The 24,189-nt window shown below is 42.1% G+C and overlaps 1 protein-coding gene across 2 annotated transcripts in view; it reads right to left on the reverse strand.

Moving 5' to 3' along the window:
• The window catches only part of HIVEP2 (HIVEP zinc finger 2), a 96,529-nt gene extending 72,716 nt beyond the window's left edge, over window positions 1–23,813 (reverse strand). Inside the window, exons 1-2 of one of the 2 annotated variants that reach the window (XM_042813369.1) lie at window positions 23,708–23,813; window positions 187–248 (exon numbers count right to left, since the gene is read on the reverse strand). The gene's annotated coding sequence lies outside the window, so the exon portion shown is untranslated. The remainder of the gene's footprint in view (window positions 1–186; window positions 249–23,707) is intronic. The other variant, XM_042813379.1, reaches the window with a different exon arrangement.
• Window positions 23,814–24,189: the final 376 nt, after the last annotated feature.

Genomic DNA, 24,189 nt, shown 5'->3' on the forward strand with positions numbered 1-24,189 from the left:
ATCAATTCCTCCAAGAGGAGGGCACATGAAGACCTTATTCCTCTGTACGGATCAGTCAGAACATGTTTTGAGACAGAAAATTCCTGGACTCTGTTCACAGCTCTTAAATAGCTCAGTGTCTGGACCTAGGCAAGAGGTTTCAATTTTCGGTGCTTTCGCAAAATAGTAGTAAGAATGCATACCCACCTCACAGAATAGAGGCTTCATCAATGTTTCTAGCTCACTCTCAGCTTCTTAAGTAAATAGTCCTGCAAAAGTACAGAGTATCATTACTTAGAATCATAGAATCACTCAGGTTGGAAAAGACCTTAAAGATTATCAAGTCCAACCACAACCTAACCATACGACCCTAACAACCCTCTGCTAAATCATGTTAGATTTTATTTCCTTCAAAAATTTACATTCTATTTCTCTCTCTTTTTTTTTTTTTTTTAAACAAATAGAAACAATTGTGGATGCAAAATCAGCCTGGAGACCAGTCCCAGGCTCCTGCCTCATGCATGCATGTACATATATATCGCAGCATATTCCACAGTACATACCGCTGGTCTATGAATAGGTCGCTAGGACACAAGCCAAGCAGTGCACATCTAAATCTGAATGCTGAACAAACAAAAACGTGGGTATTTTTAAGATCAAAACTCCTTCCTAAGAACCTCAGGTGCTCCCAGCCCCATGGTCCTGGTGCGACACATCAGAGGCAGTTTTCTGAGGCGCGGTGGTGTCTTCTGAATCACTGCCATTACCCGAGAAAACCCCAGGAAGTGGTTTGAATGAGAAGCTGGACCCGACTTGCGTAGGTATCAGCTGATGTCAGAGTACACACGGCACAAAGCCATAACAATAAGGACATTGTGAAACTAGGAATAACCTTCTCTTATCTCCTGGAGTTTGGGAAATCATTTCTAACCCGGTGACTACAGGGCTTAGGAACAAGTCAAATGGTTAATTATTCACCATACACTTTGTAATCAATCTGCATTTCAGGCCAGATCCTTGTATGCCCATAATAACATGAAGATCTCCATGGAGGGAAACAACAGCATGAGCTTTTGGACCTCCTTCTGCAAAGCAATTCGTTTTTCCATAAACAGTTACTATTAAGCAAGGACAAAGCAACAAACCAGACAGCCATCTGTGTAAACCAATTTAAAAGCAGGGTGATCTCATAAAATTTTTTGACCTAACACTCTTCATTTAACTTCTGTCACCCCATTCTACCCTAGCAAATTCTGTTTTTTAGCCAGCCCTTGGGCTTAGGCTGCGTTTCCACTTTAGGGAAAGCCACTCCTTGAAGGCAGGGTGACTGCAAACCTGTGAAAAGAGCATGTCAGTGAAAATACCTTGGCATATATGGAAGTAGGACAACCTAACAGCCCACGCTCCAGACGGTGTTACCACCATGGTCTGCACAACACTTGCCAGCTGAGCTTCATAGAAGTATGAGGTCAGGTGAGAGCAAAGATTCTGGCCACTGGCTATAATGCAATTCCTGCTGAAGTGTGCTCCTTCTTATAAGCCAGAGAGAAGGCAGCAAGAACCATTTTAGAAGAGATGATGATCCTGGTAGCCTTAAAGCAATGTTGACAACCCCACACATACCACAGCCATCCCATACTCACTGAGCTGGCCACAGCGTCTATGGAGTACTCTAGCTCTTTAGGTTTGACTCTAATGAAACATTGGGCAAAACCTACCAAATGAAACAAGTAAAATAGCTAGAGGATGGCTGCAAGCAATTAACATTCACGACCACGAGTGGAAATACACAAACTCATTTACAAAGGCATATAGAATACAAACATTTCAGTATAAAAGAAGGTAACTGGAAAAAAATAGGGATATTCTCTTACCATTTTCAAGTACCCAAACAACACAACGGTCTATTAACTTGATTTAAGTGATAGAAGGAAGCATTCACTTCTCCGGAATACAAGGATGACTTTTCTAATCCATGCAGTGCAGACATGGTTAAGAATTACTTCCCACAGCACCAGGGCTTGTTATATTCACTCTTTCTCCTCAGTGTGCAGTTTCAAACACTTATTACTTCACTGTTCCCCTTCCACAATCGGTGATAGTTGTGTGCCTGATAGCTGTGTTTGCTTTAAAGTAATAGCTGTGAGGAGAGGTAAGCTGCCCTTCTGACCCACTGTGTAATTGTACAAGTGTTTGTGCAGCAATAACCCGTCATAGCCATAAAGCAGCATTTCTCTAATTGGCGCCTGCTGAATGCACCAGCACCCTCTGCAAACGCTGTGGCTTTTTATTGGCAGCCTCTCCAACTGCCTCACTCTCCTTAACGTGGAATCTCCGTTCCATCATTAGAGAAGAACAGTCATGACAATACTATTTATTTCATATTGTGTGTCAGCAAATGCTAGTAAAGATTCGCTTTAAAAGATTGAGTAGTATCAACCGCTGCCTTGGGAATTCATTACAGAAAAGGGAACCGTTCTGACCTTTGAGTCCGTGTTTCAGTGCCTTTCTGACATGCTTCAGAACAAAAGTTCAAGCTGTGCTTCACTTTGCTTCATCACACCTTGCTACATGTAAAGCAGAGAACAGGAATTCGGAAGAAGCCAGGCTGAGGCTGATCTCCATACCTTCAGAGCTGATGTTGGCACGCGTGATGATTTCTCAGCTTCCTTCCTTCATTCTTGTCTTTTCTCAGTTATTGCTCTAAGCACTTACTGAGCCATTTCCAACAGTTCTCCTGTTTGTTGCCACATTACATAAAATCTTAAAATTGGCTTAGAAAACTCTAAAATATCTGTACTGTCTTGGCAAGCAGCTAAACATGGGAGCAAATGCTACTTAAACAACTGAGTGCCTCTGTTTTCTTACCAGCCCTGGAGATTCTGCGCCTTGTCCAGCAAGGCTGGAAGAAACACGCAATACTCTGTCACATATCTTGGACTTTCAATTTCTACCACACAGGCATCTTGTTATCAATTTTTATAGGGGGGGAAAATGGGAAAGGAAATTCCTGGAAAAGATTACAATTGTCTAACAAGCTTTTGATATCTTTTAAACAGCTGAAGCATTAATTTTTTGGCGGCACTGTCAAAAGTCTATGAGGGCTTCCTGGCTGCAGTGGAAGAAACAGTACATCTAGTTCAACTACAAGCTGTACTTTAAAAAAAAAATCCATATGAAAACAGACTCATTATTCACTTTTCTGTTACACGGTTTTGACCTGCACTTTCGGTACTATTTTTGTGAGACCATGCATTCTCAAGAATCGCAGCTTAAAACTAATGCTTTAATAAACTGTTGTTTATATTATAGTCAGAGTAGAACAAAATAAAGCTACAAATGACATTTTTATATGAAGTCAAGAAAAAGATTCATGAGTCTGAATACTTTAGTTACAGTATGGAAGGCATGATTATTATTTCCTGTAAAGCCAAAGTGTAGCTTTAAAGAACTGGAAAAAGGCAAGTCTGGGAGTAGAGCATGGATATCACTGAGGCCTCTGAAGAGTAGATATTGAGCATATATAGCAATACAATTTTAATGCATGTCTCCCATAGAGTATTATGGGAATGTTACCACAGAACTATGGCGAGAAATGGCCATGAAAAATCTATTTGGACTCATCAAAATATCACCATGTTGTATTACTGCAAATGTTTCCTTTCTTGGTGAAAGGAGAAAAAAAAAACCAAAAAACCGAGACACTGGTTTGCAATGAGACAAGCAAGAGAATGACATTTTTTTTAAAGTGACCGTGGAATCACAGAAATTAGATCATAAAGGAAATGGCCAAAGTTTATTAGATTATCTCATACCCAAATAAGAAAAATCTATGTGGTGTATTCTACAATGTTTCACTCGTGTCACTTTCAAACTCATCAGCTCTGCTGGTTTCCATCAGGAGAATGGGCCTTTATCATAATGGCTTTTTCCTGGTATTTGAGCTAATACTTCTTTTGCTCATTTGCACCTTTTTATTCCTTTAAACCTCTTTGAAACTGCTATACCTTTTTTGATGGTCATGCCTTCGAAACTTTTAACAGCACATCTAATCTAATAACGATCAAATTCAACAAGTTATCAAATGATAAGCTAACAGGAGCAACCAATCTTCTGATCTGTAGCCCTGCTCCCTCAATAACAAGCAGCAAATTTCTAGTGGAAAGAGAATAGAGCTCTTGGCCAAGAATCAAGAGTGTGGAAAAAAAACTATCGTCATAATTGAGAGAAAAGCTGCATTTCATCATACACGACCTGAGCCTTATGGGGAATTGAGATCTGCCAGGATCTTTACTCAACATGACGCTCTACAATTTGGTTACACTAAACAAAACCGGTTACTTCTACTTCTCCCTGAACACTGGTTAAAGGGGTCTTTATGAGCTTTGTGTCTCCCAGTTGCCATAACCCCATTTCTTTCTTATTCCCAAATTACAGATTTCTACCTTCCAGATTTCTGACTGGCTTTTGTATATGAAGATCAAAGACCCTGGAGGAAGCAAGGGGTTTCATGCCGCGGGTTGACATTTGACTTCCCGATGCAGGGACAGCAGATGGCAGGACCTCACAGACTGATTTGTGTCACCTCTGTCCCTGAACAAACACAGTCACAAAGGAGTATACAAGAGAAAATCTCTTCAGAAATGTACATTCACTTATCTGACTAAAAGTATAAGTATGTACAGAAAAAAAAAGGCTTCACATGGAGTCCATCCACTATGGAACAAGTTTGTAAAAACAAAACGACTATCTGAAAAGGAATTTCGTTTTTTTATTTAGTCAAAACTTGCAATTGGTATTTGCAATTAGGTAGCAACTGGCTTGAGAAGAAGAAAGGCCAGACAAGTTTCTGGAAAACTTCTCAATTATAAAAGCCACTCACTAAAAAGTAAAAGTCAAGATACAAAACTACAGACATTGGACAAACTCCTCAGCAATGCTGAATTAGTGCCTTGAACTACACTCCTGTTATTAGTGATTTGCAGTACCATGTAAATCCCTCATAACAATATTTTTTGAAGGACCCCTGCAGTACTCTGACTTTATCAAATCTCCAGAGGATGTCAGTGTGGGGTATTTCTTTCACCTCTTTTACCTCTTGTTTCCAAGTCAGCCACAATTCCCTGTGAAGGGCCAGGTCAGGGTCTGCCTGGGGAAGATTTCAACCTAGACTGGAAGGGAACAGAATCCCTTTACCTGGAGTAACTCTGTCCCTAATGTGCCACCACCTCAGGATTCGTGTGCAGCTTTGCATCTGTGGAGCAGCGTCTGGCTCCAGCTGGGTTGAGTCACCAGCAGTAATGCGAGGTCCTGCATGAAAAATGCTCACTTCGTGAAACTTGAGAGAAATACTTCCACAAGCAAAATTCCTGCAGGAATTACAGTGCTGTGTATATACAGGAAACAAAACAGGAGACAAAGAAAAGACATTGCCATGGTTTATAGGACTTGCTGTTGGGCTACCAATGTAAAGAAGGTGCCCTTCCCCTCTGTCAGTACAGACTTGCAGCATCTTCATTCTTTCTCCAAATAAATGTGTGCGTTCTTTCCAAACTAATTACATTCCAGGGTAACATTTAAAAGTCTGTCAAGTTCCTGACAGCCTGGTCTTGGATCTCAGGCAGTTTTAGGAAAGTCACTGACTGCATGTAGGAAGAAGGACAGGTGGGCAGAGGTTTCAGTACCGGGGCTCTCACACACAGAGCATGCAGAAAACACTGCAGCATTATCTGAGCCCACTAATTTAAATTTTGTATGTTTTATATTAACTTATATATATGTGATTGATATATATATATATAGTGATAAATCTGTACTATACATATATTAATATATTTTAATATACATATATATTGTATTATATATACATATAATATATATTTAAAATATGTATTTATACATTTTAATTTTATTATATATATATTTTTTTTTTTATATGGAAGGCTATTCATTGACCTGCATCGCTTTTCTTTCTCTTGGCTCTTCATTACTCCACTCACTACAAACATTAACAATGTTTAGAAGTGACTCCTTTCTTTCCCCTGCAATCAAATTAACATCTAAATGAGGCAATGGCTAATCTATGTTTCCTCCACAACATCTGAAAAAATCACAAAACAAAACCCAAAATAAACTGAAGAAAGTATCTAAGCTCCTCGCCACACAAGTTGACTAAAATTGGAGTTGCTTTGCATCTATGAACTGGTTCAGTTGTTTTAATGGGGCTTTATGGAAATAGAACGACCATCTTGCGAGATCAAGTATTTACAACTATAATAAGATGATTTTCAGCTAACGCAATCCAAAGACGCTATGTTCCCCGAAGCAGTGAAATCACTGCTTTGCCTCATATTTCAGAATACTTTTACTGTGTTCACTCAGCTTGCTGTAGCAACTCTTCTCCAAGGGCAATGTATTTGGTAAGACCCAAGCAGCGCTGCCTGCTCCATGCAGTCATTCTTCATGCAAAATCCTCCTGTCAGAACGGAGGGTCATGAGCAAGGCCACCTTTGCATTAGTTTTGTGGCTCTTTCCACCCAGGCTACCTCTTCACTGTCAGGAGAATTTAGGTACTAAGAGTCCAAACAAGATGAAATGACAAAAATACTTATTGGTTGTTGGTATGACTCTCAGCACGTATCAGACATCTTAGCAGTTGGAAAGAGCATGCAGTCACAGCTGTACTAAGCAGGAGAGAAGTGAGCTTTACTTCATCTTTTACTTTGACTGATGCATTCAGAAACATTCACGATAAAGCCTCTGATATCACTGCACCTGGTCCAGTTTTCATTTTAGTCCTAAAAACATGGCAATACTTTGAAAGGTGGCCACCAAATGAGCAAAGGCTCTCCCAGTTACTGCTGTGCAAGTGGAGCTGCGTGCCTGCACTGTGTCCCCTAAGTCAACAGGGCATGGGTGCACAGCCTAGGCATGAGCTCACCTGAGGGCCATTACCTCAGACACGTGTGTACCCAATGATGTCCCCAGCACAGCATGCGGAGAGGAACTGTTGAGCACTGCCAAACATCAATGTACACTTCACCCAGCAACCCAGAACACAGGACCAAGAACTGGTGGGCAAACTGTGAACGCTTCTTCCTAGCAAGCTACTACCTGATCTGAACAATTTCAAATGATGGCATCATTTGCCTTTCTTGAGATTTAGTGACACCAAGATTTTGCACAAGCACTGTAATGGAAGCTATCCAAAAATATTATCTTCAACGCACTTTAACTACTTTAACTACTTCAATGCATAGTCCTCACAGAAATGGGAGAAATGCAGTCAGTATTAGCCAAAAGATACTGTGTGGCTGTCTATGATTCCTAGAAAGCCATGGCAAAAAATATCTATAACATCAGCTGGTTACCAAGCTCTACATTTTCTGAGCACTTTACTTTAGGAAGGATCAATGAATTGCAATGCAAATGAGACAAGATTCATCATGCTTGTTGTGCTTAACCTTTTACAGATTTTGAATTATATAACCAGTTTGCCGTGAATCACAAAGTCTTACTGAAGCGACAGCAAAAAAATTAGAGGCAAGTGAAATGATGGTTCAATGAAAACCTTTACATTCCTTCTCTCCCTCAATTTTCCAAGTCTCTTCTTACACCCATTTCTATTCCTACAACTTCTGTTGAGTGCAATTCTTAGCAAATGCTCACCAGCCAGAGAGAAGATAAGGAAATTAAATTCAGATCCAGTGCCTATGCTGTAGGAGAGGCATCTGCCTGCAAGGAACGGTCAGGTATGCATAAGATGCATCCCACAGAGCGAGGACATCCACAGTACAGAAGAACATACACTGATTTTAAAGGCAGCTTTATAGAAGTGCTATGTCAACAAATGCACAGCCCTTGACTAGTTGGCTCCTACAGGAACCTGGTTTCATTCATTAACTGCAGTGGCTAGGGCAGTGCATGGGGAGGAGATGGCGCACAGACAAGTTAAAATGCAGTTCCCCTTTTCCCTCTGAAAGTTTTTAAGTCTCAACACCTTGCACAACAGACATGCACCTGGGTGAGAAACAATAGCAGTCAGTGAGACACATGAGAGCAGCATGAGGCTCTGAAAGCACAGGCTATGCAGAGGGCCACCTGCCAACAGGAAGAAGCAGTGAGGAGGAATTTTGATCCAGTCAGTATCTTCCCTCAGCCAAGCAACGCCACGTGATAAACAACGCTGGGGGCTTTTGAATCGTCCATCACACTGAGAGCATCCCTATCTGTCAGTTTTATTCTCTGATTGCCAGGATAAAGACTGGAGTGACTTCTGAGCTAAAGTTCACAAAGAGCTGATCTTGTATTTCCCATCACATCTGTAATGAAGGCAGTAAGAAACTGATGGAGAAAAAGAGGAAATTACAAAGTGCCTCACTCTGGGACTGGCTCAAGCTGCTGAATTCATCACAGGTAGCACTCAGATCTCACGCCTGTCTCACAGCCTCATTTCCCATGTCACGTTTCAAAAGAAAAGCAGAGGGAAAGGAGAAACGGAGCTAACTTCTGTCTGCATTCCTCCACTTCACAATGCGAAGTATTTATCAGCAGGAAACAAACCACGACCACGTGCTCAGCAGGTCACTGGGGCAGGTGCAAACTTAACCTTAAACCCACACCGCTTGCCACACCTTGAGATTTAAGGCAAGACAGCCCCGTGATGAAGCCCCCGACCTGCTCCCGTTCAGCACGCTGCCGCGTTGCAGCCCGGCTCCCGGCACTGCAGCCCGCTTCCCAGACCTGTAGCCCGGCTTCCAGACCTGCAGCCCGGCTTCACCGCGCTTCCCTCTGCGGGGCTGCAAGCTGCAGCAGCATCACCCTCAGCCCGGATTGGCGTCACCCCCCGGAGCAGCTCTGCCCCCAGCCTGGAGCAGCATCACCACGAAGCCCCGGAGTACCGCGGCAGCCCTGCTTCTCCCTCCCCGCCTCGGCCCCAAGCGGTGCCGGGGCAGTACCTGCATCACCCAGCACGGGCAGCCCATACCTCCCGTCATCGAAGGGATTTAACAGCGCGGAGATTCCTGTTGTCCATTATTTGAGGTCACAGATAAATGCCCAAGTGCGGCCGTGACTCCCATCAATCATAAGTCACTTGCTGATAGAGTGTATGGTAGGAGACCTACTGATGTAAGCTAGTCACCAGAGAAAATACCCACTGATGACGCATATCCAGGCACAAAAATAGTTACAGGGCCCCCAAAGGGATTATTCAACAGCCTACATTTAGATATTCTTACAAGAGACCCGCAGTCAATTTGCTGCTATTAGATGGCTGGGGAATGCTGAAGTTTAAGTTTCCTCAGCAGACATAACCACAAATAGCTGGTTTAAATAAGCTCCTGCAATTACAAGCTGTTTTGTAAATTTTAACACGGAATTACAGGGATTAAGCCTAAACAGAACCACTGGCTATAAACCATTGTATAGCCTTCATTTTTACTACCTACCAATTTCTTCAGCATATTTACTGATTCCTTCAGTATATTAACCCACAATGACAACAACAATTTTAAATTAATTTACAAATGCTCCAGTGAAGTCCCTTGTGCTACCCCAGAGTGATGTGTGCTTTCTGTACGAGCGCTCATACGTTTTAAGTGGGGAGGGATTTTTAGTGGCACTTCAACATTATCTCCATCACCTTTGTAAAATACTTCTGGCTCGGTTTTTACCCTCTTTGGTGCACACACTAAAAAGTTCTGATTAATTAATATTTCTTGCATAAATCACAATCACGTGCAGGTGAGATAATGACAACATGCAAAACCACGCACCTGCTGTGAGCAGGGGCTGGAAAGAAGATGCCCAGAGATTCCTTCTCACATAAACCATTCTACAGTTCTGCATGACTGGATTTTTTAGTATTAATCTCTAGTTAAAAGCACGGTCCTCCAAATTAACCAACCAAGTTATAATCCCACAGCAATCCTGCTCCTTCAATAGTTTTAGGATACAGCATGTGCCCTCACAGCAACCAAATAGCTAGGATGTAACTGAGCTTACCCCAGCCAGTGATGGCACAGTGCACACTTACTGTACAATTCTGGCAATAGTTAAATCCGTATCCTTAGTTGGCTCACTTGAATATCTATGTTCCTTTGCAGAAATGCTTACGGTTCTTAGGAGTTTAAAAGTTAATGACTTTCTACTGCATATTTAAAAGCTAAATATAGGAAAGTATTCTATGACTCCAATGACTACTTCATTGACATACTTCATTTGACATGCTTTCTGGAAAGCATTACTTAGCCAAACAAACACTCCAGGATCTTTAGCGTTTACCCTGAAAAGCAGGGGAAAGAAGAAATGTCCCAGGCTACAAACTCCTCCTTCACTTTCTTCATCTGTGATAGCATTATTACGTAAAAACAATGCTGGACATTATTTTTAGCACAAGTGTTTTGTACAGCCCTCAGTTTTCCCTCACACATCTATACATGCACGTGGCCTGATTTAACAGCCCTGAGCAGACACATCTAGTGGTGTCCCGGGGTGCCCCAGCCCAGCACCGCCTGCCTGTTCCAGCACACACCACAGGCACATTGCAACACTTGCAGACCAGCGGCCTTCAAATGGCTGGGAAGCCCCAGTGCCCCATGCTGGGAAGCTCAGACTGCTGCTGACAAGCAGAAGGGGTTAATTCCAGCAGGCACCCGTCTGGGGGATCCTGGTGCAGTGTCTCCCAGACCCGGTCAATACTCATTAAGGGGAAGCAATCTATACCTCCAAGGGGCTGTCTGAACAAGGAACAGTCAAAAGCCTTTGTTTCTGTATAACAGGCATATTGCTCCATTTGGAAGAGAAGTTTTTTTTGTGCATGGTTTACCTTTTTGGGGATTTTTTGTTTTGTTTTTTAAAAGAGCTGTCAGTTCTGTCGGTTCTGATGCAGTAGAGCTAATACAAGTTGTGCAAGCGCTTCTGAAGCCAACAGGCTTTGCAAAAGCCTGTTTTCCTGAAACAAAAAGGAACCCAGCAAACCTTGTACAGAATAGGCATGAATGAGAGACGTGATAGATGGCAATGATGGTGCACTCTCTGGGGTGAAAGGGCATATGGAAAAACAAGGGTCTGGCAGGAACACTGCTGGATGTTCCTAGTAGTAACACTGTAGTGCTTTTCAATACAAGAAAATAAAAATGAAGAAAGGTACAGAATAGAAGGGGAATCATGGTAGTAACTATCATTACCCAGCTAAATAAGTATAAATGAATGAACAGGTGCATTGGTGCAGCAATGCTTCCTGATGGTTTTATGAATTGAAGCATCTGAAGTCATAAGCAGATGAATTCTTTTTTGCTGACCAAAAGAATTCCATTAGGAATACATATTAATGGAGTGTAAGGATATTGTTTGCTAAAAATACAGAGACAAATGGCTTTCCAAGCAGACAATGAAAGAGCACCCCATTGGCAAAACAGGTAATACTGATTGTAATTGAAAAGTTAAATTAAAACGTTATAGAAATAGAATCTGCTGAGGATACATAATTATTTATTTTTTCCATATGAAGTATGAATCGGATATTTCCCCATGCTTGCAAACACCTCTGACAAAATCTAAGGTAAGTAATAATTGGTGGAGGGAAGTGAGTTTATTTTAGATATTTCACATAAAAATCTACATTTTTGTTTTTTGGAAGTAAGTGTACTTACAGTTAAATGTCAAATTATTATTACCTATGTAACAGCTTACCCTGGTTCCAGTTAGTAGCACTACTAGTGGTAAAGAACAGTTCTTATGCCTCAGTTTTAAAGCAAATCAAGCCATCTGACTAAGGATGTTGCTTCTTAAACACCTGGAACCTCGATTCTGAAACAAGCACCTGATGGCAAAAGTCTCATCTGCGTCTGCAACTAAGTGATGGGAGGATATTTAATTTTTCTGGGTCCATTCCATATCTTGCTTGTTCACAGCTGCGTGACTGTATGTTGAGGATGTATTTTCCTATTCCATGATACTAACTAAAAATATGTTAAAGATCCATTCTTCACCAAAATTCTTAAAATGAATGTTTAGAATATGGTAATGAAAAATAATACAGCTGCAGGAGTCTCATGAGTCTGCTCACATCATATGTATGCCACTAGGCTTTAAGGGGGACCAAATAAAGTCAGACATGAAACATGATGGGTTTACTCTAGTGCACAGTAACTAGAGCAGTACCTAGGAGTTACTGTAAAGCCTTATATTTCTTGGCAAAAAATAACAATGATTACAAACAAGCTGTTCTGAAGTCACATCCATTTCAGATTGAAGTTTCATTTTGAATTTGCACAAACAAGCTTTGATTGTTCGCAGGTGCTGATAATAAAAACCCGATTCTGAGCGTATACCTACTGTAATTCTGTCTGGCAAGGGAAAGTACAGACTGACTGGGGATTACAGAAAGCAGGGAGCAGGGAAAGGCAGCAGAGGGAAGATGCTCTCCTTCACCACCCTCAACCCAGCATCCATCTACAACAGTGTAACACAGGATTCCAGCTCAAACAGCCTCAGGCATACAAAGGCCTGCTGAGAACACTTCCTATATTCAGTACAGTCAAACGTTACAATTAAAAGACAGGCACTAACCAGCTTAAAACTTCTCAAAATTTGACACCTGTTGCTACAGCCTGTTGCATTGCCTCCTACACCAGCCTTGCCAATGCCACTGTCTGCCCCGAAGCGGAGAGAAGAGCTGCTCACTCGAGGCCAAGGCTGCTCCAGATGCTGCTGCTGACAGTCTCTGCTCGGCTGGAAAAGTGAAATTAAAATATTGCAGGAAGGGCAGGGGGAGGCAGGGAACATCCCGACACTGCATGCACAGGATGCCGCTTCACTGGGCTGTAGGGGAATGGGCCGTGCAGTGAATGCAGTGCAGCACTGACTGAGCCCAGCCGCTGAGCTGTGCCTGGTACATCAAAACTGCCCGTTTCTCATGTTCTTCAAAACATTTCTTCATTTTGTCCTTTGCTACAGACCATGCAATTTAAAAGCATGAAAGGTTTCCTCTGCAAGACTTTTTTTTCTTATGACTCAGTAATTGGGAAAGAAGACAAGGATCAGACCCAGAATGCATTCTTCCAAAAAATCAAACGTATTGATAAAAGCACAACCACAAGATCTCATTGCTTTGCTTTCTCTTCTTTTTCTAAACCAACACACAATCTAAAATCTTGTAGAGAATCTCCAAATATCTTGTGTCAAATGATAGTTTATTTCTTAAGTGACTCTCAAATTCCTTTCTTCCTGAGACTCCCTTGAATCAGCAGCTCTACTGTTACCTTTGAAACATGTGAAACTAAGGAGCAGCACTGCCATGCCTATTTAGCCTAAAAAGAGAAAGATTTCTTTCTTTGAAGTGAAATTGTCTGTGTTGCTCATGTTTACACACACATAAATTTGACTCTTCTCTCACTGACCTATCCTTTTGTTAGGAAAAGTTCAAAAGTTCAGTCAGCAACAACCTGATTCCTTAACTTGCTGCACAAGCCTCTCAACTACTTCTCAAGAAATTAGACAACTACAAAGCATGGCAGTACATAAAGCACATTCAATACTATTAGCAACTATTAATAAGCTTAAACAAAAAAGCCAACATAGACTTATTGATTATTTTGTTTATTTATGGTATGCACAAGAAGCCTATCTGTGAGCAGTGGGATTACCTCAACGACACCTCCTGCTGTGGGGCTGCCCTTCTCACAGTGCCACTGTGGCCACTCCTCATTAAGTAAATAATTAGCCCCAGAAGACCTCACTGAGTGCCAAACATGAGCACTGGGTTGGGTGACAATAAATCCCTGCTGACAGGGAGTCCATGCTCTACAATGAAATGCCAGGAGGATGGTTAGTGGTAGGACAAGGTGGGATGGAAGAAGGTGGATAGTGATAGGACAAGGGGGAATGGTTTTAAACTGAGACAGGGGAATTTTAGGTTAGATATTAGGAGGAAGTTGTTCACACAGAAGTTGGTGACGCACTGGAACAGGTTGCCCAAGGAGGTCATGGATGCCCCCATCCCTGGAGGCATTCAAGGCCAGGCTGGATGTGGCTCTGGGCAGCCTGCTCTGGTGCTTGGTGACCCTGCACATAGCAGGGGTGTTGAAACTCAATGATCATTGTGGTCTTTTTCAGCCCAGGTCATTCTATGGTTCCCCTACAGCGACTGCTTTGCACAACCATTCACAGAATCACAGAATTAACTGATCTCTGCTACAGCACAGTAGTTTAAAACAAAACAAAACAAAAAAATCACTCAATTTCAATGTATTTTCAAAATGTATTTCATGTTCTGTTGATTACCTTCTTCCTGTATATGGCTCACTTTTTGCATCAGTTGTGCAGCTTTTTGTACAGAATCATCTACCCTCCTTTAATTTCGGGACAAGTCCTATTCATTCTCTCTTCTTGTTGACTTGAATCAATTCTCTAAAGACAGAATTAGGACTGTGATCATACCCCACTTTGATTTCCACCATAGATGCGCCAGCTTCACCAGCCAAACTCAGGTTACTTCCTTCTCTAGCGATTTGCTCTTATCAGTACACACAAAGCCAGTTTTTAATGTTTAACATTTACCGCACCATAATGCAGGCATCTTCACAACCACAGAAAAAAAGGAAATGAGGAGAGTTCCCACATTGTGCTGAGATATTGACCCATTGTAACATCCCACATCCAATGTTAGGGAGTGACTTCAGCACCTGACACCATCATAGACGTCAGCAAATTTCCATGGGCAATCACAAGTATCTCAATTACCTTAGCACTGTCTGAGCTAGCAAAAGGACTGCCTGACCTACCTCACAGTCAATGACTTCCCAAGTGCCAACCAACTTAAAAAAACCTATGCAAAGGAAAGGCCAACAACCTTTGTTGAGCTGCCTCACTGAAAAATACTAAAGGAAACACATTCCTCTCTGCATACAATTTACCTTAAGGTGCAAGTGCTCCCCAGTATTCCACTGCTCTCAAAACTGTCTGATCACCTTTTTGCCCAGCTGACCCAGGAAAGCAGAAGAGAAATGATGGTGGTTGCAGGAAGGAAGGGGGGTTCAGCACATGTGCCGGCCACGTTTTGTGCACAAGGCCATGGCGTGTCCTGAAACCTGCCCTGCCATGGAGAGAAGAAAGAGGGAAGAGCACATGGACAGAAAGAGTTTTAGCCTCCTAGTACAGTCAGCTCCCAGAACTTAATCCCTCCTCTTGTTCCCCAGTTTCCAAAAATAATCTAAACAAAGGCAAGAACTGCAAAGGCAGGGAGCCTTAAAAGAGCTGCAGTTCAAAAATAAAAAAGAGATGGCAGGGGAATTGAATAAAAAGACACGTTCTTTTTGGGAAAGAACAGTGACATCTTTCAGTTTGGTGGCACATCAGCATGGATGTAGGTCGGTACCAGTTTGTTGGACCCAGGGCTGGTGCATCGGTGGGGTCAGAGCTCTGCAGCCCCCTTGAGGTCTCTGCTGGCATGATGCTGCCTTGGTCCCACCCAATGGCTTCTGTCAATTTGTATGCTGCTATCAGGAGATGCTTGACATTTTCCCGTAAAAGTAAAAGTGCCTTAATGTGAAAAACATCTAATGACTAAGAAGAGAGTCAGCAGTGAACACTTGCACCCAAAGAACTCAGTTCCTCCCACATTACAGCAACCTCCCAGAAAACTGATTGCAAACAAATCAACAAACAACTAATGTGCCTATAAAAAATAATTGTTTTGATGCTGGAAAAGACTCACAAAGCCTGCAACAAACACCGATAGCTAAATCTGATTTCTAACTGTTGGACTGATGGCCAAGGTGAGGGAAAAGGAAAGAGTTCCTCCTGTCACACAGCTCTAGTTGCCTGATCACTGGGCATCCCTGCAAAGGGTGACTTTTGTCTAACAGCGGAGAAGTAAACTTAGCTGCTGACTGGTTGAGAGATTCTGTTTTTCAAGAACATCAACAATCATACTTAAACCTTGAACTGGCTATGATTTCAGCTGACTCATCATTGTGTGACAGCACCCAAAGTCCACATTCTATTTTCTGATCCTGTTTTTCAGCACCGAACAAAATAAGCAAATATTAGCAAGTAAGTTATAATAGAAAATACCACTAGGGTACACAGGTAAACTCAGATCTCCATTTGTTTCCCATAAATACATCCATCTTTACCATAAGTACTACTGCACACTGCAGAATATTTCAAGCACCACTGTCCAGTGACTGCCATTTCCTCTTATGGCAGAAGCAGCCTATGATTAGGAAACAGAAAGCAGAAATGGCAGAAATTATTTGGAGTTTTGGGTAGCATTTAAATCTCATAATATTTCATCTTTTTCTTCTCTTTCATGCTTAAGTAATGATTTTGAAATGGCATAGCTAGTGGTGATGACTTGTTCCACAGCAATCTTCTTCAGCCTTCTACCACGATGGAAGCCACCACAAGCTGAGAAAACTTCCCCTGGCATATGATGGCAGTGAGCAGGCCAGCCCAAGCCTCCTTAAGAGAAGCTTCAAAGCAGCTGATGGAGAGGAATTTTTGAGTAGAGTGGGAAGGAGGCAGCTTCACACAGCCTTAGCTGCTTTTCCCAGAGGAGCAAAGATTGAGAAGGAAAAACACCACAAGCCTCTCATCTTCTTCAGCGTGCCACAAAAGAGAAATGTGTTTTTCAGTAGGATCTGGTGAGTCTGACACTGAACTTAGCTCAAGTGACATGAAAAGTTAATGGTTAGGAACAAAGTAGGTGGAGAGGAGGAGGAGGAGGAAAGAAGACGTTTGTTATTTGAAGTAGACTTCATTCAAAAGCCACTTTTCACAGCCAGAACTAAAATTTCCATTCAGCTGTTTATTTCTGGTAGCCTAGATAGCTTGCACAAGTGAAAGAAGAGGGATATAGACAGCAACCTTATACATGCCTGCCTGACAGCAGCTCAAGTAAATGAGAAGACAACCAGACACATCTTTCTGGCCACCAGCCTTTGAAGGTAGGATAGGCAGTTTTTCTGTTTGTTGGCAGGTGCTCCACTACCTTGCTCTCCAAGGAGGTTGGTAGTAGCAGTCCAGGCCCTGCAGAAAGAGACAGAAAGAAGCAAACACTGCAGATGGAGTGATATGCCTTCAGCTCCAGCCATGGGACCTGCAGCAGTCTCCCCACGTGGCCCTGCTGCTCCCTACCAGCCCAAAGCTTCCTCGTGAAGAATGGCACAGCCCCTTTCTGCTACAGACTTAGCAATCACTACTTAAAATTGGCTGGGTCAATACATCAAATCAATCCATACATTTTATATATACTTTCTGTTTGCATCAGTTTGAATCCTCCTCCTTCACAACTCTGATATCCTCTCCCACTTCACATACTGTAAATTTCTTACTCCTTTTAGTCTGTGTTTCATCTGAAAATGACTCTTTTCTCAAGCACACCAAAGCATTCTCTTCTTCCTACCCTATGTTCTTCCCAGCCCCCTGTTGTTTTCCCCTGGCCCTTTCACCTTTGCTGTTTCCTCACTCCTCTCTCTTCCTGCCCTTGATTTCTCTCCTCCCTTTTTTCTTTCTTTGAAGTTTCTCAGTGCTTTCTCTTCATCCTTCCTGCCACACTGACTGAGGTGCTCCCCAAAGCATCTGGCCTGCCAGAGGCTGTGCCGAGTTGGACACTGACACACTAATGCCCATACCACTGTCTGCCAGAATGAACACTGTTCTTCATTTGGGGTCCCATGTCATTTGAGAAGTATGCATTAATTGTAACCCGCCATGCATTCAGTGAGCTACACCTGTTTGTTGTGTTCTTTTTTCTTAAAGCAAGATCAGGACAAGCAACACCAACACGTGGCTGGGGCTTCCAGCACTGAGCTCTCCTAGAAGCTGCTGTGTACATGCAACACTCCCTTGTTCTGTGGTTCTGCTGCCCAAGGGTAGAAATCAGTGCTCTGTAGAGTGCCAGCGCAGTGCCACTTAATCATTTAATTCCTCCTTCCTCAGAAAAGATTTACTTGGGTTGTGCTGCACTCCTGAAGGCAAGCCTCCTCCTTCAGTGAAAGAAAGTATTGTTTTTTAATGAAAAATGTTCCTGTTGTGAGCAAATTAAAAAAAAAAAAAAAAAAAAGAGAAAGATACAGATAGAGATAATAGAGAGATGAATTTATTCCTCCTGGCACAGCAACAGGAAACAGCCAACCAGCCTCCACTGCAGCGCTGTGTTCTCTGTGTTCTCTCTGCAGTCACACAGAGAAATCTCGATGAAATCTACAGGCCAGACCCACCGATAATTCTGACTGCTTTGCCTGTTTCAGCAATGCAAAACAGCTGTAAAACCAGTTCAACTTGCCCATTTCTGTCAGCCTTCCCATGCCAGTTTAGCCCTGCTGCTCACCTGGGTTCTTCCCTGGCCCCTCACCCACTTCCTCTAAAGGGGGACTCAGACTCTGTCCAGGTGTATTACTGGCGACAGGCTGCAAATCCAAGCAACTGGCAGAAACAAAATACTCTGTTTCCTTGTACTTGTATATTTCTTTAGATGCCAGGAATCAGAGCTCAATCATGTTTCCTGCTCCTCAGACTGGAGAAACTGGATATGGATGTAAGAAAAGGCAGAAAGAGGGCTGATCAAAAAGAACAAGGAAAATAATGATAAAAAACCCCAAATACTGCTTCACTCTGGTCTACATCTTGGAGAAAAAATAATTCCCCCTGCAACCAAGCCCTCCTCTCCAGGGATACACAACAGTACCAAAATTTAACAGCATTTTCTTGCAACTTTCAAGTGATGCTGCACTTAACAGTCTCATGAAAAAAAATATCACCAATTAACAATCGCTTCATTTGCTTTTTGTCTGAAAAAAAAAAACACACATAGAAAGGACTGGAAACAACACGGGGAGTTGGATAATTTTCTATTAAAAAAAGCCTTCAATAAGAAAATGGGAGATATTCAGCATGATTTATTCTTACCATCTCAGTAACAGCCCCTAACTCTGAATGCATTAATACATACACCTTAAGCACCATTGGGCTCCTCGTGTTGCCATGGAACTGAAATCTTTGCAGTTTAGATGGTGATGTACGCCAGGAAGTGTACTGTTCTTACACTTCCTATAACAGAAGCAAAAATCACTGCATAGCATTAACTCACTTAGCATTTAAGGCATTCAGTGTCTTTCTCATCTGCTCGTCTTCACACAGAGTTTGCTTTTTCTATCTTGCCACATGCAAATGAAACACATTTGAGATAGCTATTCTTGTCCTTATGAAGTCAATAGCTCACATGCTGAGCACATTGTAGAAGGTCCACAAGGCGATGGACTTTCCCCTTTTAATAAGAGGCTGTTTGCAGGCAAGCAGCTGCTGAGAGGAGAGCTAGAGAAAGCGAAATATGTGTGGATAGAATACTGTGCTCTATATCAAGGTAGCATTTTAGTAGATTTTGGTAACCTAGTTAACATATGTATTGCTACCGCTCTTGACACTCATTCTGAATGTTCTCTTGCCCCCTGTGACTGCTTGTCCAGACAACCAAATTATAGCACAAAGATCCTGCAGCAGGTGCCAGCTCTTCCTACACCTTTGTTTCCTAATTTAGGCTGGTGGGCTCCCAGGGGTAAGCAAAGTGTTGGGTGCTTCTTCACAGGAAAAATAAGTCGATACAACTCTGTGCTATCTAAGGATTCAGCCTACAACGATTACCTTCAGCAGATCCGAGGGTTTCGCCAAAGCTTCTGAAAATGGCTGTATGCACATTACAAATACACCAATCTTCAAGTACGAAGCAAAAACAGGACAGGCAAATATCCAAGTTTGTTTTAAAAGGTTACCACAATAAATAAATAAATAGCTATTTGTGTATATAAACATTGGATCAGTACCTGTAGAAACAGCTGGAAACCAGTCCATGAGCTGAAGCCAGCCTGAGGCTTTTACCTCCAAAGTTAAATATTTGCATAGCATTAAGCTTAAAATTAAAGCATTTGCAGAAGAAACTTGCTGACTCGCACATAGGGAAGAAAAAGAGGGAATTTAGCTTCCCTACACATAGGGACAGATTCTTTGAATGCCTTCCCCATCACATTAATTCCTGGACAGCACAAGGAAGGACAGACTACCAGCCCGGGAATTCCCCCTTTGCTTTCCGGAGGATTTGTGCACGCCTTGGACAGGAAGGCAGAAACCCAGGTAGCTGCTTTATGAAGAAGGCCTTTGTTTCTCATTCCTCATCCCTCGACCACCTGGTAAGGCTCCTTCCTAGTGAAGAAGGGCCCCATTCACCACACCTCCGCCCAGCAGTCCCCACATCCCTGTGCCATAAGCCACCTCTTTCTTGTCCACAGCTCCTGGGGCAGAGCTGGCCAGTCTGCAGCGAGTGCTTCCTCCTGCTTGCTACCCCCAGGGACGCGGGGCTGTGCCTAATCATAAGGAGGCTTTCTGAGGCAGGTTTAGCCCCTATGCCAGCACAAGGCACAAAAGCACTGTTGTGTTGTCTGTAGTGCTCTCACCAAATACAGGGAGAGGTTTCTCCAGCATCCTCAGGTCCCCTCCACTCCTCTCTACAGATGTAAGGAACATGCTGAGGAGCATTGCCAAAGCAGACCTCCCTCCTTCCCTTTGCTGGCAATGAGCTTCTGCCCATCCTACTGCTGCCACCTTCACCTCTGGTACAAGTTGGGCTCTCACCACTGGTTTCCTTGTTACAGGAAAACATATATTGTGCAATCATGAAAGGCCGGTGCAATGTCAAGAGCATTAAAAAGACTCTGGGGACTGATTAGGGTCAAAAGGGAAAGAATTTATGATGGTTAATAAAGTTAAATCTCTCAGAGTTCTGCTTATCCTTTCCAATTCAGGTAACCGGATCTTATAAGAAAAGTTATTAAAATGTTGGAAGTTATTACTGTTCCTTTGAAAGTATTCCCTGATAGGGAAACCTGTGCTCTGCCCACAGGCACCTGGCCAGGAATGAGCCCAGCTCACCCACACAGCTGAGCTGACACAGAGGAGGAGAGAAACTTTTTTCACCATCACTACCATACCAGCACACAGAGAGCCACTAGCCAAGAGTGTGGCTCTTGCCCAGCACTCCCAGCTTGGCTCCTCCTTCCACTGGATGCTTCAATGGCGTGCATTCCACATTACAACTGAGACTTGTTTTAGAACACTTTGTAACCCAATATGCCCCATATCAACATGATTTTACAAGATGCTAATGATTTTCCTCACTAAGATAATGACACAAAGAGAGCAAAGAGAAGAGGAAGGGGAGATTATTTAAAATATTAGGAAGCATGTATCAATATCTAAATTACATACGCTTCACTGCATCATATGTTTTCATTTTCTTACCACTCAATCATCATAAATGTGCAACATATGCCCTTTCCATTTTCTCACTCTTTTACTACATCACATCCAATTTAATTTCCTGTGAAGGCCTGTAATTTTTTACAATGTACCTGTCTAGGAAGGTCTCTGCAATAAGCAGAGTCCAGTCCCTTGGAAGGCCTATCTTTTATGGGCTGAGCTCCTGAAGATTAGTTTCCTGTTGCAAAGCTGTATGAGAACTAGCCAAAGATGAAAACGAAAACACAGAAAGGAAAAACAAACAAAAAAAAACCATTCTGATTCCTACATTCAACGAAGGAAATTTCATTTTTATTTGGGTAGAGGTAATTATCTCATACAATAAGTTCTCTCGAGGTGCTAGACATAGCACCCCTTGTTCTCAGCTCATCAAAAGCAGAGCAGCGAGGTGTCTGCTTCCTCTCTGTCCTCAGCAAACTCACAGATCTGCAAGCAGACACTACTTCGGCAACCACACCTCCTCATCAGCCTTCCCCTCAGAGAGTGCTTCTCCCAGTTATATGCCACCTTTCACCTAAAAAAGCATGAAAGTGTCAACCAAAACACATCCATTCTACTTTGGAAAAGGTACCTGTGGCAACAGGAAGCTAGCCTAGTTGACCTACCTGCTCGTCTCCAGACCTCTGCACATGCAGAATGCAGAACTCTATTTCTTCAAACTAGTTCCAATTCACAAACACACCCACAAACACCAAAACGACTTATTTACAAAAAATACATATATCCACTGGCAAATAAAAAATGAATCAACTCAGAAGAAACAAGAGTAATAGAAATCATTATTCCTGTGTTCATCTTGAAAAGGTTCTTAGATATGGCTAATATAGGATATACCAGACAAACATGAAGAAAATATCTGTAGACTATGGTGTTAATTGTATTCAGCATGCATGGGTGGCCATACACACACTAGCAGCCCTTTCAGTGTAAGCAGGATCAGTGCTCTCTCTCTTAACCTTCAGGATCTTCCCTTCGAGCAGAACCAGAGTGAGCCAGATCTGGTCACTTCTTCATTAATTAGAACATTCAGAAACTCAGAAATTATCTGAGCTGTGAATGGCTCTCCCAAAACACATCAAATTGTTTAATGAAGCATGAATTTTCTCTCCCCACTCCCTGAAAGACTTCTGTATTACTTTCCATCTCTTACATCACTGACGTTAACATTAAATCAGCCACACATCCAACAAACATCTTCAAAATTATGTGTAAAAACGCAACACACTGAATCCAGATAAATGCTTTTAGAGCAAATAACCATCTCTCCTCATCCATTTAAAACCTTAAATCTGCACATGGACTTCCATTGAGCCTTCTCCTACGTTATTTCAACAATCTTTCCCTTGTAATTTTGTTCTCTGCTTATGTATTTAACACTCTACCTCAAAAAAGTGGCTATAAGTAAAAAAAAAAAAGAAAAAATTCTCACAGGGAACATTACTTAAAAAGTCTCAGATGGCACATGGAATTCAACTCCCATCAGCATGAAGAAACATTTTCCTACCAGCTTCAGTGGGAGTTGGATTGGAACCATAAATCAGAAGATGTTCCATGCTAATAGTTATGTGGCATGCTACAGACTACTCCAAAATATAAAGCAATCATGTAGCAATTCTCATAAAACCAGTTTGCTTGTGGTTTTACAGTATCTGAATCAGAAGAGTAAAAAAGACAGAAATGCCAGGTAGCAGTGACTTTAAATGTTTTGCCTTGTAGGCTAGAAATTAAGCAATCTCCTTTCAAAAGATGAGGGTCTTTGTCTTCACTTCCTTTTACAGGGTAAGGAAAAAAAAATCACCATATGGATTTAATTCCTATAGAAATCTTATTTAAAGATTGTATAATGTAAAGCTAAACAGCAAGGGAATAACTGCCATCATCTGGCTGAATTTGGTAAAATTGAGTTAATTTGCACTTCTTTAGGGAGTCAATGTGTGTGAAATTAATCTAATTTAGATTGATCAGAAACTGAAAATGGAATGAAAGAGAAAAGCAATTAAAGACCTTTTCTAAACACAAAAATAGTGGTGCTTTAAATGCAGCAACGCAGTTAAGGTACAGAACCCTTCATGCCAATATCACCACCGCTTCCTGCTCAAGGAAGAGAACAGCAGGCTGCATATCTGCACATCATCGTTATACCACTATAACTCCATCCAAAAAGAACATCGGTAGAAGGTTTCTAACAACATCTGCAAATGAATGCATTCTCAAGATCGTATTTGCAGTTAAAATAATTCAGCATTCTGCATAGGACCAGACCTAGCAGATAAACATCTGCTGGAATGGCTCACTGTAATTTATTATACAGGTGGCTTAACATTTACTTCAATGGCTTTTAGCACCTTCGTGTTATTGTTACTATGCTGCTCTAACTAGCAGTGGTTAATGTAAGATGCAGAAGTTCACATACCATATATTTATGAATAACTGGTTTCCAGAGATGTGGCAGTGATAACATTGTCATCGTACGATTCAGGGTAGCTTGCTGTGGGTCACATATCAGGAGAGGGTCCCACCTGAAAACATAACAAATCCAGATATTGTTCATTGTACTCAGAGGTTTACTTCAAGCTTTACTAATATGTGTGCGCTCTGACATAGTTAACAGCATCCATGCTCCTCCAAGGCTCACAGAAGTCATTCTTCTACTCACAGTGGCAAGGAAAATATTCCTGTTGTTTCCAAACCGTTCTGGCCATTGCTCCAGGTCAGATTTCAGGCACACTATCAACGCAGTCAAGGCACTGACAACAAATTTCATTGTCAATGCATAAGCTCTAACTGTTTGGTGGACAGATTTTCCATTTGTCAGGTCATCAACAAGCAGGTAATACCTTTCACCAGTGCATTAGCAGCTTGGCTCAACCTTTTTTGTCTTTCCCTAATTGAAAA

Source organism: Centrocercus urophasianus, unplaced genomic scaffold (assembly GCF_019232065.1).
Source record: "Centrocercus urophasianus isolate 14NV4802_14NV808 unplaced genomic scaffold, USGS_Curo_1.0 seq_10, whole genome shotgun sequence".
Classification (NCBI taxonomy): Eukaryota; Metazoa; Chordata; class Aves; order Galliformes; family Phasianidae; genus Centrocercus; species Centrocercus urophasianus.